The 15,936-nt window shown below is 44.1% G+C and overlaps 1 pseudogene; it reads left to right on the top strand.

Annotated features, from left to right (window-relative positions):
* Nucleotides 1-4,070: 4,070 nt before the first annotated feature.
* On the top strand, nt 4,071-14,009 carry LOC133254982 (flavin reductase (NADPH)-like; annotated as a pseudogene).
* The last annotated feature ends 1,927 nt before the right edge of the window (nt 14,010-15,936 follow it).

Here is a 15,936-nt window from a genome sequence, read left to right as displayed (position 1 = left end):
CTGGGAATCCTCCCAAAAGACAGACAAATATCCAAGGGCCAGGTCTTCATTAGAAACCTCAGCTAGGGAGAGTTTATTACACCTCATACTCTGATCTTGTGCCTGGTTATTGCTTGAAATGCACACCTGGAATATTCTTCCACGCTTGGAATATCCAGAGCTGCATTTATGCACCAACCTGTCTCATCTCACTTTCACTCTACATTTTGTCTCTGCTTTGGTTTTGGAACATACTCTCTAGTCACTAAAAATTCCTCTAGTGACAGTGGAGCGGGGCGGGGAGGGGAGGGGGGAGTAAAAATCTCTTCTTTCAAACTTAGGTTTGCATCATCTAATTTAAAAATTCCTTATTTTTAAAAATTATTTATCCCATATTCAGGGTCTAAAGTCGTTCTGCTAGGCTCTTAGAAAGGGAATTTTGATAGAGGCTCAGAGCAGATAGCTGCCCTAATCTCATTGAACACTCTAAGGGGAGCTTATGAGCTTTAACTCAGATTGAGTCCTGATTCCACTTCTTAATAAGACCAACCTGGCACATTCCAAAGCAAAAATTTCCTGACCTGACTACATATCAAAATGGCTTGTGGTATTTTAAAAAACCCAGAATATATCCAAGACCCAGACCTACTGTATCAGAATCTCCAGCCTGGGGGGTCAGGAATCTGCATACTCTCAAATTCCCCCAAATGATTCTGAAATAGCTTCCCTGTGGAGGTGTGTGCAGGTCACTGTATTAATATATATTAATCCCTGCTAGCAATGTGTTTATAAGTCTTCCAACACCCGGATACATTTGATGAACTTTTGAATTCTGAGGACAGGCTTTACACTTGCAGCACCTAGTACAAAGTGAGTTCTTGTTCTTCATGTTAGTGATAAGATTTTTGTATCTACATCAGTGTTATTGACCCTGGCTGCACATTTGAAAATCACCTGAGGAGCTTTATTTATTTATTTATTTTTTTGCATGCGGGATTTTAGCTCCTTGACCAGGGATTAAACCTGTGTTCACTGCTTTGGAAGAGTACACTCTTAACCATTGGACAGTCAGGGAAATCCCTCAAGGAGCTCTTGAAATGTCTGATGCCCAAGAGCAACCACTAAAGATTCTAAAAGTAGTCTGAGGTGAGGATGGGCATTGGCTATTTTTAACAAACTGCCTGGGCAATTCTCTTGTGCACTTGGGGTTGATAATCACTGCTCTATGCAAAGGCTTAAGAAGTTGATGAATGTCTTGACTTGTGGACACTGTATCAGTCAGCTGTTGCTGTGTAAGACAACTGCAAAAATCCCACAATAATAAGCATCATCTATTCATGCATCTCTGAGGGAGACTGGGCAGCCCTAATGATTCCGACATGGTTGGCTGAGTGCGGCTTCAGGCCATGGGTTTAGTTTATCTTGGGTTCACGTGACGCTCATTCCTTTGGGACCCGCAGGTTACCTGGGGCAAGTTCTCTTCATGGCAATGATAGAACTGCAAGAAAAGTGAGTGGGAACATGTGATGTCTCTGGAGGCCTAGACTCATTTCATCACACTTTCACTTCCTCTTGTGTTCTACAAGCCAAAGTCAGTCACATGGCCAAGTCCAGCAAGACCAGGCTCTGCAATCTAATGATTTTAAGCTACTTCCCTCGGCTCTGGTGCTCACTGGTGGTGTTTTGAACAAAAGGATAGTTGAGAATTGCTGTCTCAGGCTGCAATTCCCTTCCAGACTTAAAAACTCCAAGGTAATTTTTATTTCCTCCATCTAGTGAACCTTGTAATTTAAAAACAATCTCCCAAATCACCATCTTTCTGCAGCCATGTATTCACCCTTCTTTTCTAAGAACATTTAGAACATGTTGGGGACTACTCTGGTGGTCCAGTGGCTAAGACTCCACACTCAGTGTAGAGGTTCCAGGTCCAATCCCTGGTTGGGGAACTAGATCCCATAGGCGGTTACTAAGAGTTAACTTGCCACAAGAAAGATCAAAGATTACATGCTGCAACCAAGATCCAGTGCAGCAAAGTAAATAAATATCCAAAAAAGAGCATTTAACATACGGAATCTAGAAAAATGGTACTGATGAGCTTGTCTGCAGGGAAGGATTGGAGGTGCGGATGTAGAATGGAATTATAGATACAACCAAGGAAGGAGAAAGTTGGACAAATTAAGAAAGTAGCATTCTCTTGCATGCTGGTGACCCACCATGAAAGACCATGCTAACCCACAGACCATGAGCTTGAGAATGCATGATTGTTGCTTTAAGCCTCTGAGTTTGGGGGACCATCCTGTTAATCAGCATTATTGTGGCAAGAGCTGACTAATACCTAAGATGCCTGATTATGTGAGAAGGGCGGAGTTGCTGAAGAATGTGTGTAGTAAGCTCTCATCTAAATATAGATGCATTTGGTTGCACATGTGTGTGCTCCTGTGTGCACGGCAGTCTTTGGATCAGATCTTCATGGTGGTTTTCTGAACCTGTCAGAAACTGTCACAACTTTCCTTGTTGTAATGTTCTATTGTTTTAAACCAAAAAGCCTATAATGCTTTTGTGATCACACAATAAAGACTGATTTCCTTTATAAGGAAAAAAAAAGAAAGAAAGAAAGCAGCATTGACATATATGCACTATCCTGTGTGAAATAGACAGCTAGTAGGAAGTTGCTACATAACACGGGGAGCCCAGCCTGGCACTCTGTGTCTACCTAGAGGGGTGGGATGGGAAGGGAGGGGGCTGCTGCTGCTGCTGCTAAGTCGCTTCAGTCGTGTCCGACTCCATGCGACCCCATAGATGGTAGCCCACCAGGCTCTCCCATCCCTGGGATTCTCCAGGCAAGAACACTGGAGTGGGTTGCCATTGCCTTCTCCGAGAGAGGGGGCATATATGTATAATTATGACTCACACTGTCGCATGGCAGAAACCAACGGAACATTGCAAAGCCTCCAATTAAAAAACAAATTAGAACAAAAAAGAACATTTATCTTAACTCTCTGTTGGTATTGCCCAAAGTAAATCCTGACACAAAGCAATCAGCAGTAACACTCATCCTATTTTTACTTAACTTCGGATATGTTGTGCATCATGAACTTTTGTATTAATTTTCACTTGTTAAAGTCTCGTATTCAAATGTTTTTTATTTTGATTCCAAAGTCTTGGGCTCTCTCTTAGCTCTGGTCCTGCTCTTCACAAACATTTGTCTGAACGATGTGGCCTGCAGGGATCTGGCCCTTCTCCCTCCTCCAGAGGATGTCCCTGGATGTACCCAAGAGCTTCCTATCCCAGTTCTTCCTACAAACTGCTTTTTAGAACAAAACTCAGAGGTCTTTTCATTTGCCAAGTCAATATGCCCATGTGATGCAGCCTCTGTTTCTATGTTGAGGTTAGATAAGACACTGTCCCTCACTCATTGCCAGGCTGACCTCCAGATGCACTGGTGTGAGCCCAGCCCTGTCTCCCAGCAGAGCTTGAACCTGGGAATCCAGAGAAGTCCTCAGTCAGCTGAAAGACTTCTTCGTATGTCCTTCCACAGGGCACCGGGGCATATGGTAGGTACAAATTAAACACAGTAGCAACCTGGATGTCTAATTATTCCCTGAGGCAAAGATGTAAATCGAGCATGCTGATAACTCTGGGTTATGTACTTAAACACTTCATTTTAGGATATCTTCATGGAGAAAAAGGCATCTTTTAAAAAACTTTTATTGGAATATAATTGTTTTACAATGTTGTGTGCATTTCTGCCATACAGAAAAGTGACTCAGCTATACGTATGCATACATATCCCTTCTTTTTTGGATTTCTTTCCCATTTAGGTCACCACAGAGCATTGAGTAGAGTTCCCTGTGCTGTACAATCTGTTCTTGTTTGTTACCTATTTTATACATAGTATCAGTAGTATATATATGTCAATCCTAAGGTAACCCTTAGGAAGGTGTCTCGGATAAATAAAGCTGTGTGGTATAATGACATAACACGGATTTTGGAGTTAGAAAATCAAGCGTTTGTATCTTGGATCAATCAAGTAGCAGATGTACGACTTAGAAAATTTCTCAACTTCTGTGAATCTCAATTTAGTAAGGACAATGATCTTCCTCTTTGAGGTAGAGCTCTTAACAGGGCTTAAGAAAAAACAGGTAAGAGGTACCCAAGTTTCTGACCTAGAAAAAAATGTTGTTGATCTAAGCATCAGAGCTTTTGAACAGTGTAACCCTTTGATAGAAATTCTTAAAAATTTATTACACAATTCACTTTCCTTCTTACCTAGGATAGACTGAGTTGACTTCATCTCAGTGTGCCAAGGCCAGTAATTGGCGCAGCTGTTCCTTCCTGAGCTCTGATGAAATGCAGAAGTGCCCCGGGACCCACTGATTCATGAAGGCCATTTTGTCCTTGGGTGCATTGCATAAAATGTCAGTCTGCTTATCTGTTTTTTATGTTCTTTGGTTTTTTCCCTTGCTGTCACAAGTTTGCTGTCACTTCTCCTTACTACCCTGCTTGCCTCTTTTTATTTGTGAGTCCTGATCTGTGGTAGGTTGATAACCAGATGGCTAGCTTAATAAAGATTGTGGGCACATAAAAAAGCATGACTAGGTTGCGTAAACACCCAGGGAATCCTGTGTGTAGTGCATGCATTTTGTGGCATCTATTTTACAATGAGTTTGCTTCTTGGCTAAGTCCTCAACAAAGTCATGAAATATCTGGATTTTGGAAGAGTGAGGTGGAAGTATAATATTTCATATTCTTTGAATAAAGGTAAGGGCTTAAATTCAGACTTAAATTGAAGACAGTAGGGAAAACCACTAGACCATTCAGGTATGACCTAAATCAAATCCCTATGATTATACAGTGGAAGTGAGAAACAGATTTAAGGGCCTAGATCTGATAGAGTGCCTGATGAACTATGGACGGAGGTTTGTGACATTGTACAGGAGACAGGGATCAAGACCATCCCCATAGAAAAGAAATGCAAAAAGCAAAATGGCTGCCTGGGGAGGCCTTACAAATAGCTGTGAAAGAAGAGAAGCGAAAAGCAAAGGAAAAGGGGAACGATATAAGCATCTGAATGCAGAGTTCCAAAGAATAGCAAGGAGAGATAAGAAAGCCTTCCTCAGCCATCAATGCAAAGAAATAGAGGAAAACAACAGAATGGGAAAGACTAGAGATCTCTTCAAGAAAATTAGAGATACCAAGGGAATATTTCATGCAAAGATGAGCTCGATAAAGGACAGAAATGGTATGGACTTAACAGAAGCAGAAGATATTAAGAAGAGGTGGCAGAAATACACAGAAGAACTGTACAAAAAAGATCTTCATGACCCAGATAATCACAATGGTGTGATCACTGACCTAGAGCCAGACCTCCTGGAATGTGAAGTCAAGTGGGCCTTAGAAAGCATCACTACAAACAAAGCTAGTAGAGGTGATGGAATTCCAGTGGAGCTATTTCAAATCCTGAAAGATGATGCTGTGAAAGTGCTGCACTCAATATGCCAGCAAATTTGGAAAACTCAGCAGTGGCCACAGGACTGGAAAAGGTCAGTTTTCATTCCAATCCCAAAGAAAGGCAAGGCCAAAGAAAGCTCAAACTACCACACAATTGCACTCATCTCACATGCTAGTAAAGTCATGCTCAAAATTCTCCAAGCCAGGCTTCAGCAATATGTGAACCATGAACTTTCAGATGTTCTAGCTGGATTTAGAAAAGGCAGAGGAACCAGAGATCAAATTGCCAACATCCACTGGATCATGGAAAAAGCAAGAGAGTTACAGAAAAATATCTATTTCTGCTTTATTGACTATGCCAAAGCCTTTGTGTGGATCACAATAAACTGTGGAAAATTCTGAAAGAGATGGTAATACCAGACCACCTGACCTGCCTCTTGAGAAATCTGTATGCAGGTCAGGAAGTAACAGTTAGAACTGGACATGGAACAACAGACCGGTTCCGAATAGGAAAAGGAGTACATCAAGGCTGTACATTGTCACCCTGTTTATTTAACTTCTATGCAGAGAACATCATGAGAAACGCTGGACTGGAAGAAGCACAAGCTGGAATCAATAATCTCAGATATGCAGATGATACCACCCTTATGGCAAAAAGTGAAGAGGAAATAAAAAGCCTCTTGATGAAAGTGAAAAGGAGAGTGAAAAAGTTGCCTTAAAGCTCAATACTCAGAAAATGAAGATCATGGCATCTGGTCCCATTACTTCATGGGAAATAGATGGGAAACAGTGGAAACAGTGTCAGACTTTATTTTGGGGGGCTCCAAAATCACTGCAGATGGTGACTGCAGCCATGAAATTAAAAGACGCTTACTCCTTGGAAGGAAAGTTATGACCAACCTAGATAGCATATTCAAAAGCAGAGACATTACTTTGCCAACAAAGGTCCGTCCAGTCAAGGCTATGGTTTTTCCTGTGGTCATGTATGGATGTGAGAGCTGGACTGTGAAGAAGGCTGAGCCCCGAAGAATTGATGCTTTTGAACTGTGGTGTTGGAGAAGACTCTTGAGAGTCCCCTGGACTGCAAGGAGGTCCAACCAGTCCATTCTGAAGGAGATCAGCCCTGGGATTTCTTTGGAAGGAACGATGCTAAAGCTGAAACTCCAGTACTTTGGCCACCTCATGTGAAGAGTTGACTCATTGGAAAAGACTCTGATGCTGGGAGGGATTGGGGGCAGGAGGAGAAGGGGGCGACAGAGGATGAGACGGCTGGATGGCATCACTGACTCGATGGACGTGAGTCTGAGTGAACTCCAGGAGTTGGTGATGGACAGGGAGGCCTGGCATGCTGCGATTCATGGGGTCGCAGAGTCGGACACGACTGAGTGACTGAACTGAACTCAAGGGCCTAAATATTTTCTTAATGAAGAGGTTTGCTTCATGACAGGTAGAAGTCTGTTTTGTGTGACTTGATGTCTTTCACAACACCCAGCATATTCAGCACGTATCGTTTGTTGTTGCTCAGTCACTTGGCTGTCTCCATCTCTTTGTGACCCCATGGACTGCAGCACACCAAGCTTCCCTGTCCTTCACCATCTCCTGGAGCTTGCTCAAACTCATGTCCATTGAATTGGTGATGCTATCCAACCATCTCATCCTCTGTCATCCCCTTCTCCTGCCCTCAATCTTTCCCAGCATCAGAGTCTTTTCCACTGAGTCAGTTCTTTGTATCAGGTGGCCAAAGTACTGGAGCCTCAGCTTCAGGATCAGTCCTTCCAATGAATATTCAGGATTGATTTCCTTTAGGATTGACTGCTTTGACCTCCTTGAAGTCCAAGGGACTCTCAAGACTTCTCCAACACCACAGTTCAAAAGCATCAATTCTTCGGCACTCAGCTTTCTTTATAGTCCAACTCTCACTTCCATACATGACCACTGGAAAAACCATAGCCTTGACTAGATGGACCTTTGTTGACAAAGTAATGTCTCTGCTTTTTAATATGCTGTCTAGGTTGGTCATAGCTTTTCTTCCAACAAGCAAGCACCTTTTAATTTTATGTCTGCGATCACCATCTGCAGTGATTTTGGAGCCCAAGAATATAGAGTCTGTCATGCATCATAGTCACTAAATTATAATTTGCTGAATTTAACTAGATTTCATATAATACATTTGGCTAGAAAAAAAGTAAATGTCCCAAAATCATATTAATAGTGGATTAAAAAGAAAACCATAAGTGTTTGAAGGGAACTAGCTTCTCCTTTGGAAAATTTTTTAAGAGAATTTTCTTTGAAAAATGGTTTAAGAGAATGAAATGACACTTAAGGATGAGGAGATGCCATATTTTAACCAAGGGGCTCAGTTTGCCACTGACTGTGTTACTGATGTGGAAATGCCCCAGGCCCAGAAACTTTTGAGAGCAACAGGTTGATCAAATATCCTGACCTTAAATTACCTCCTACTTATATAGGTGAAGTGAAAGTTGCTTAGTCATGTCTGACTCTTTGCGACCCCGTGCATAGTAAGGGTGAGTAAAAGTGAAATGAGCTGTTGAGTTAGCTTGGAATTCAGGTGAAATTCTATAACTAAATTTACACTAAATACATTAAATTCTATGACTAAATGTACTCTTACTCCTAGAAAAGAAACATAGCTGTGAGTCATCCCAAATGGAACTACTTAAATGTCTATCAATTGTGGAATGACTAAATCATGCTATATTTGTACAATGGGTTGCTATTTAGTTATGAATGTTACCTATGACATGACTGATTTTTAAAATAAAATATTGAAGAGTTGCAATAGACAATGCTCACTGTGTTTGCATTAATTTCAAGATAACAGACAGGTTTATGGAAACTCTTTGCCTGCTCTGACCCTGACAGCTCAGTTGCTAAAGAATCAACTGCAATGCAAGAGACCCCTGTTCGATTCCTGGGTTGGGAAGATCCCCTGGAGAAGGGATAGGCTACCCTCTCCAATAATCTTGTGACTCAGCTGGTAAAGAATCCGCCTGCAATGTGAGAGACCTGGGTTCAATCCCTGGGTTGGGAAGATCCTCTGGAGAAGGGAAAGGCTACCCACTCCAGTATTCTGGCCTGGAGAATTCCATGGATGGTATGGTCCATGGGGTTGCAAAGAGTTGGACACAACTGAGTGACTTTCACTTTTTTTTTTTTTCCCAGAAGTTACTCAAGACACATAGTAGGTCCTAAAGCACCACTTGTTTAATATAAGCTTTCTGGTCAACCTCCTCCCTCCCTATATTAAAGAGTAATTTAGAAATGACTGTGTAGCCATTATAAAAGACTGCCTACATTTTTAAACTGCATTTTGTCTTTGATACCTACTTGGGGAAAAAAAAAGGGAAAGTGTCCTTTAATTTTTCCAGTTCATGGGTCACGAGCAACCTGATTACATTGAAATTAGTTTCTACTCATTGTCATCCATTATTTTCCCTTTTTTTACGGTGTCGTGGCTCTTCTGTTGCTTTTCCTCTCCAGGCAGAGGAGCTGTACTGAAATGTGTTTATAAGTTGTTGCACATATATCTTGCAGGTTGTTTATTCCTGTTTCCACTTCCATCCTGATTAAATTCAACAAGGACTTTGGCCTTGGGTGAAAAGAGAAGCAAATTTAGCAGTGCTCCTTGAATTTATGAGACTGAGACATGATTTGTTGGTACTGGAGATTGGACACTGCTCTGGAGAGTGGGGCTGATGAAGGAAGAAGAACTTTGCCTCTGATGTCGGCAATCACATGGGATTCACAGGCAGGACTTGGCTGGGCCAAGCCTCCTCTAAAGAGGCTGCATAATGTTCCTTGAGGGGTCAGAAGGTTCCACTAATGTGGCATCTGCTCTTGGAGCACTGAGATGGAAAAGGAAGTGAACCTACATTTCCTGTCATCTATCAGTCTAGTCGCCAAACTAAACACGAAACAGTTTACCTCATTCGTACTGAGCACAGTGAATAGGTTTCCTCTCATTGGAGTACAATTGCTTACAATGTGTGTTAGCTTCTGCTGTACAACAAAGTGAATCAGCTATATGTATACAGAAATCCCCTTCCATGCCCCCCTCCCGACTCCTCTAGGTCATCACAGAGCACTGAGCTGAGCTCCTTGTGCTATACAGCAGCCTCCCACTAGCTGTCTATATTACACATGATAGCGTATATACATGGAGAAGGCAATGGCACCCCACTCCAGTACTCTTGCCTGGAAAACCCCATGGATGGAGGAGCCTGGTAGGCTGTAGTCCATGGGGTCACTAAGAGTCAGACACGACTGAGTGACTTCATTTTCACTTTTGTGCATTGGAGAAGGAAATGGCAACCCACTCCAGTGTTCTTGCCTGGAGAATCCCAGGGACTCTCTATGGGGTCGCACAGAGTCGGACACGACTGAAGCATTTTAGCAGCAGCAGCAGCGTATATATGTCAGTGCTACTGTCTAATTTGTCCCACGGTCCCCTTCCTCTCAGCCCGTGTCCACAAGTCTGTTCTCTACATCTACGCCTCTGTTCCGGCCCTGCAGATAGGTTCATCAATGCCTTTTTTCCTAGGTCCCATATACACGCATTGTATGTGTGTGGCAGTCACATTAATATACAATATCATTTTTCTGTTTCTGACTTACCTCACTCTGTATGACAGATAGACTCTAGGTTCATCCACATCACTTCAAATGACCCAATTTCATTCCTTTTTATGGCTGAGTAGTATTCCACTGTATATATGTACCACATTTTCTTTATCCATTCATTTGTCAGTGGGCATTTAGGTTGCTTCCATGTCCTGGCTATTGTAAATAGTGCTGCAATGAACATTGGGGTACATGTATCTTTTTGAATTATGGTATTCCCAGGTTATATGTCCAAGAGTGGGTTTGCTGGGTCATATGGTAGTTCTATTTTTAGTTTTTTAAGGACCCTCGCTACTATTCTCAATATTGGATGCATCAATTTACATTCCCATCAACAGTGCAAGGGGGTTTGTTTTGGCAATAAGGAAGCAGAAGCTCAAGGAAGCTAAATAACATGCTGAGGACCACCAGCTATAAGCAAAGAAGCAGGGTGAGATCTGGAAACCACAGCTGTGATTTCCAAGCATGGGTTATTTCTCTGTCAGTTCAGTCAGTCAGATCAGTCGCTCAGTCTTGTCCAACTCTGCAACCCCATGAATCGCAGCATGCCAGGCCTCCCTGTCCATCACCAACTCCTAGAGTTTACTCAAACTCATGCCCATTGAGTCGGTGATGCCATCCAGCCATCTCATCCTCTTTCATCCCCTTCTGCTCCTTCCCCCAATCTCTCCCAGCATCAGGGTCTTTTCCAATGAGTCAACTCTTCATATGAGGTGGCCAAAGTATTGCAGTTTTAGCTTCAGCATCAGTCCTTCCAATGAACACCCAGGACTGATCTTTAGGATGGACTGGTTGTATCTCCTTGCAGTCCTAGGGACTCTCAAGAGTCTTCTCCAACACCACAGTTCAAAAGCATCAATTCATCGGTGCTCAGCTTTCTTCACAGTCCAACTCTCACATCTATACATGACCACTAGAAAAACCATAGCCTTGACTAGACGGACCTTTGTTGGCAGAATAATATTTCTCTGTAGGTACCAAGAAACCTAAAGAAGAGAAATGTGTTAAGCAATGAAATAAAGTTTGGAATAAAGGGCAGTGGTCCAGCTAAGAAAGTTGTACCATCAGTGGGGATTGAGGGCAGGTCTCACAGCCAATTAGCAAGGTTATGAGATTTTCTTCAGTGCGTCTCAGAAACCACAGCCAGGATGGAGAAATGATCCAATTGCTCAAGGGCTGGGGTCTGCATCATGAGTGTGGCTAAAGTTTACAAGGCAGCAAATCTGAGACTGACATGAGGGCCATGACATGTACACACTGAGCCCAGGCTGTGTGCAGAGCTGACTAACTCCAGAAGGGAGAGGGGATAGACTGGGGCTGTGGGGAAGGGTCTGAAGTTAGAGGAAGGGTAATTTGGGGGAAATGCGGAGACAGGGAAAAGAATATCAAAGATACTCAAGGGAAAGAGTAGATGATGTCATTAAAGAGGCCAGTTTCAGGGTTGGATACAGTACAGACAGAACCCAGTACATATCTTATTCTCTGACAAGCTGCTCCCCTCCAGCTGTCAGACTGTGGGTAAGTCTAATGAGATAGGCTTCCAGGGTTATCTGTACTTAAACAGGAGCCTCTTCCTAGACAAAGAAATGGTGCTTAAAAGATAAAGGATGCTTCACTGATAGAATGACAGGCTCTATAAACAGATGCTAACGATCGTGAAAGCTAGATTTCTGGGGAGGACATCCCTCAGTACTTCCTTCAAATCTTACTACACAAGTGAAGTCTGATCTGTACTTGCTCTGCCTGAAGCCATCCTTAGAATGGGTTTTGTTAAAGGGGTTATAGTCCCCAGATTGGGATTTTCTTGCCACAGCCATTGGTTTCCGAGCACTCTCTCCTGTTTTTCTCTCCAACTTCACTCAGCACTACTGCCCTGGTTTCTTCTTCGTTCCTAGAACATTCTTTTCTTGCTGAAAGACTTTGCATTTACCAAGAGGTTTACTCTTCCATCAAAGAGGTCTTCCATGGAAGAGGTCTGGAAACCTCTCCCATCAACTTTCAACTTTTCAGGAGGCAGCTCCTTCTCATGGTTCAGGTCTCTGCCTAAACATCACTGCCTTAAGAAACCATACCCAACCACCGACCTCAAACGCATCCTCCACCACCCACCCAGCTACAATGCTTATGCTAGTGGGTGATCACTGTGCCCCTTACCTTCTGTCGCCACAACAGGAAAGGAAGCCCCAGGCAAACAGGTGTATGCTGGTGTATTCTCAATGTCTAGCAAACTGCCTCAGTACAATCAGTTCAGTTCAGTCGCTCAGTTGTGTCTGACTCTTTGTGACCCCATGAACCACAGCACACCAGGCCTCCCTGTCCGTCACCAACTTCTGGAGCCCATCCATACCTATGTCCACTGAGTCGGTGATGCCATCCAACCATCTCATCCTCTGTCGTCCCCTTCTCCTCCTGCCCTCAATCTTTCCCAACATCAGGGTCTTTTCAAATGAGTCAGCTCTTCGCATCACATGGCCAAAATATTGGAGTTTCAGCTTCAACGTCAGTCTTTCTAATAAACACCCAGGACTGATTTCCTTTAGGATGGTCTGGTTGGATCTCCTTGCAGTCCTAGGGACTCTCAAGAGTCTTCTCCAACACCACAGTTCAAAAGCATCAATTCTTCAGCCCTCAGTTTTCTTTATAGTCCAACTCTCACATCTATACATGACCACTGGAAAAACCATAGCCTTGACTAGATGGACCTTTGTTGGCAAAGTAACGAATGTCTCTGCTTTTTAATATGATGTCTAGGTTGGTCATAACTTTCCTTCCAAAGAGTAAGTGTCTTTTTAATTTCATGGCTGCAGTCACCATCTGCAGTGATTTTGGAGCCCAGAAAAATAAAGTCAGCCACTGTTTCCCCATCTATTTGCCATGAAGTGATGGGACTGGATGCCATGATCTTAGTTTTCTGAATGTTGAGCTTTAAGCCAACTTTTTAACTCTCCTCTTTCACTTTCATCAAGAGGCTCTTTAGTTCTTCTTCACTTTCTGCCATAAGGCAGTACAATCAGGGACCAGGTAAAGGATGTTTGGATAAACAAATGAGTAAGTGATCGATTAGCAAGCACCTCAGAGGGGCAGCAGCAGGGTGGAGGAGAGAAAGAAGTGGTTTCATCGGCTGGGATTTGTTCCTTTCACAATGAACCTTTCAACTCTTTCCTGTTGGGCAATTCTAACCAAATTTTCCAGTGTAAAAAGCTTATATAGAAGGGGACAGAGGGAGAAGCATGGCCTTTTGGCCTGGCCCCTCGACCACAGTCTGAGGCTGGAGGTGTGCTGAGGTGTGCCACTCTGAGCAGCCCCTCCCTGTCCTTCCCTCTAAGGAAGGGCAGGAGGGTGGCCCAGCAGCCAGGCCTTCTGGAGTGTCCTGAGACTCCAGGGCCTCGAGCCCCCACGCCCGGCGGCATGGCTGTTGAGAAGATTGCCAACTTCTGCACCAGCAAGATCGGGCTCACCACACTGGCCCCGGTGATGCAAGCAGGTCCTTACCACCGTGATGTCTGAGGGTGATGGAATATTGTGGCGGCCATGAAGACCCATGGTGCGGACAAGGTCATGGCCTGCACCTCGGCCTTCCTACCATGGGACCCTTCCAAGGTGCCCCCAAGACTGCAGAATGTCACTGATGACCAAATCCAGATGCAGAAGATACTGCAGGAGTCGGGCCTGAAGTATGCAGCCAGGGATGCCACCACCTATGGGAGACCAGCCGCTGACTGGGGCCCACACAGGGACCCTGGATGGACGAGGGCCCTCGAGGGTCATCTCCAAACAGGACCTGGGCCACTTCATGCTGCACAGCCTCACTACCGGTGAGTACAAGGGGGACAGCACCTATCCCTCCCATGAGTATGAATAGGGCTCTGACCCCATCCAGGAGCACAGCATCCTGCCAAACAGAGAACAAAGGAAGCGGGGCAATAATCTTGAGTCAGAAGCTTAAAAAAAAAAAAAAACAGAAGGGAACAGAGGGCATTTATGATTTTCTTTGGATTCCTCTTGTCCCAGGAGTGATCCTTGGTCCTACACAGCCCACAGCCATGTGAACGTGATTATACGCTGAACTGTGTCCCCCAAAATTCCTAAGTTGAAGCCCTAACCACAAGTACCTCAGGATGTGATTCTATTTGGAGATGGTTTCCTGCCATTATTAAGGTGGGCTCTAATCCACCTGGCTAGCATATTCAAAAGCAGAGACATTACTTTTCCAACAAAGGTCTGTCTAGTCAAGGTTATGGTTTTTCCAGTGGTCATGTATGGATGTGAGAGTTGGACTGTGAAGAAAGCTGAGCACCGAAGAATTGATGTTTTTGAACTGTGGTGTTGGAGAAGACTCTTGCGAGTCCCTTGGACTGCAAGGAGATCCAACCAGTCCATTCTGAAGGAGATCAGCCCTGGGATTTCTTTGGAAGGAATGATGCTAAAGCTGAAACTCCAGTACTTTGGCCACCTCATGCGAAGAGTTGACTCATTGGAAAAGACTCTGATGCTGGGAGGGATTGGGGGCAGGAGGAGAAGGGGACGACAGAGGATGAGCTGGCTGGATGGCATCACTGACTCGATGGACATGAGTTTGAGTGAACCCCAGGAGTTGGTGATGGACAGGGAGGCCTAGTGTGCTGCAATTCATGGGGTTGTAAAGAGTCAGACACGACTGAGTGACTGAACTGAACTTAACTGAACTGAGTGTCCTTATAAGAAAAGCCAACTTGGACCCACAGAGAGACCTCAGGGATGTCCACGCATAGAGGACAAACCACAAGAGGACACAGTGAGGGGAGAGCTCACTGCCAACAAAGGAGAGAGAACTCAGGAGAAGGCAAATCTGCCAACACCTTGACCTTGGACTTTGGCCTCTAGAACTGTGTTAAGAACAAGTCTATGTAAGCCACTCAGTCTGTGGAGTTGTGTTATTGCAGCCTGAGAAGACTAATACACACAGAGATAATAGTCTTACCACCTCATCAATAACCTTAACAGATGGACCTGACCTCCTGGTACAGAGAAACACGGTCGTGAGTGGGAAAACACACTGGCTGTGCACTCATGTCCCAAACACATGACTTCTCACCTCAGGACATTTGCTCAGCTTCCCTGAGTCCGTGCCCTCTTCTACAAAATGCCACTAGTGGATGTGTTACATGAGACACACTTTATGAAAGTATTTGTCATAGATCTTTTTTCTTTTTAATCAAGGAGGTGATGTGCAATTTTTTAACTTAATTTTTTTTTATATTGGAGTATACAGGAGACCTTGCCTGGAGAATCCCAGGGACAGGGGAGCCTGGTGGGCTGCCATCTATGGGGTCACACAGAGTTGGACACGACTGAAGTGACTTAGCAGCAGCAGCAGCATACAGGAGACCTGGGTCCAATCCCTGGGTCAGGAAAATCCCCTGGAGAAGGCAATGGCACCCCACTCCAGTACTCTTGCCTGGAAAATCCCATGGACGGAGGAGCCTGGTAGGCTACAGTCCATGGGGCCGCAAAGAGTCACACATGACTAAGCAACTTCACTTCACTATAGTTGATTTACAATATTGTTAGTTTCAGAGGTACAGCAAACTGATTCAATTATACATATATCTGTTCTTTTTCAGATTTTTTTGCCAGATAGATTATTTGTGTATGTTAGTTGCTCAGTCGTGTCCAATTCTTTGCAATCTCATGGACTGTAGCCCGCCAGGCTCCTTTGTCCATGGGATTCAGTTCAGTTCAGTTGCTCAGTCGTGTCTGACTCTTTGCGACCCCATGAATTGCAGCACGCCAGGCCTCCCTGTCCATCACCAGCTCCCGGAGTTCACTCAAACTGACGTCCATCGAGTCAGTGATGCCATCCAGCCATCTCATCCTCTGGCGTCC

Source organism: Bos javanicus, chromosome 1 (assembly GCF_032452875.1).
Source record: "Bos javanicus breed banteng chromosome 1, ARS-OSU_banteng_1.0, whole genome shotgun sequence".
In the NCBI taxonomy this organism is placed as follows: domain Eukaryota; kingdom Metazoa; phylum Chordata; class Mammalia; order Artiodactyla; family Bovidae; genus Bos; species Bos javanicus.
The sequence above is the reverse complement of the archived record's forward strand: the minus strand, read 5'-3'. Positions and strand labels throughout refer to the sequence as shown.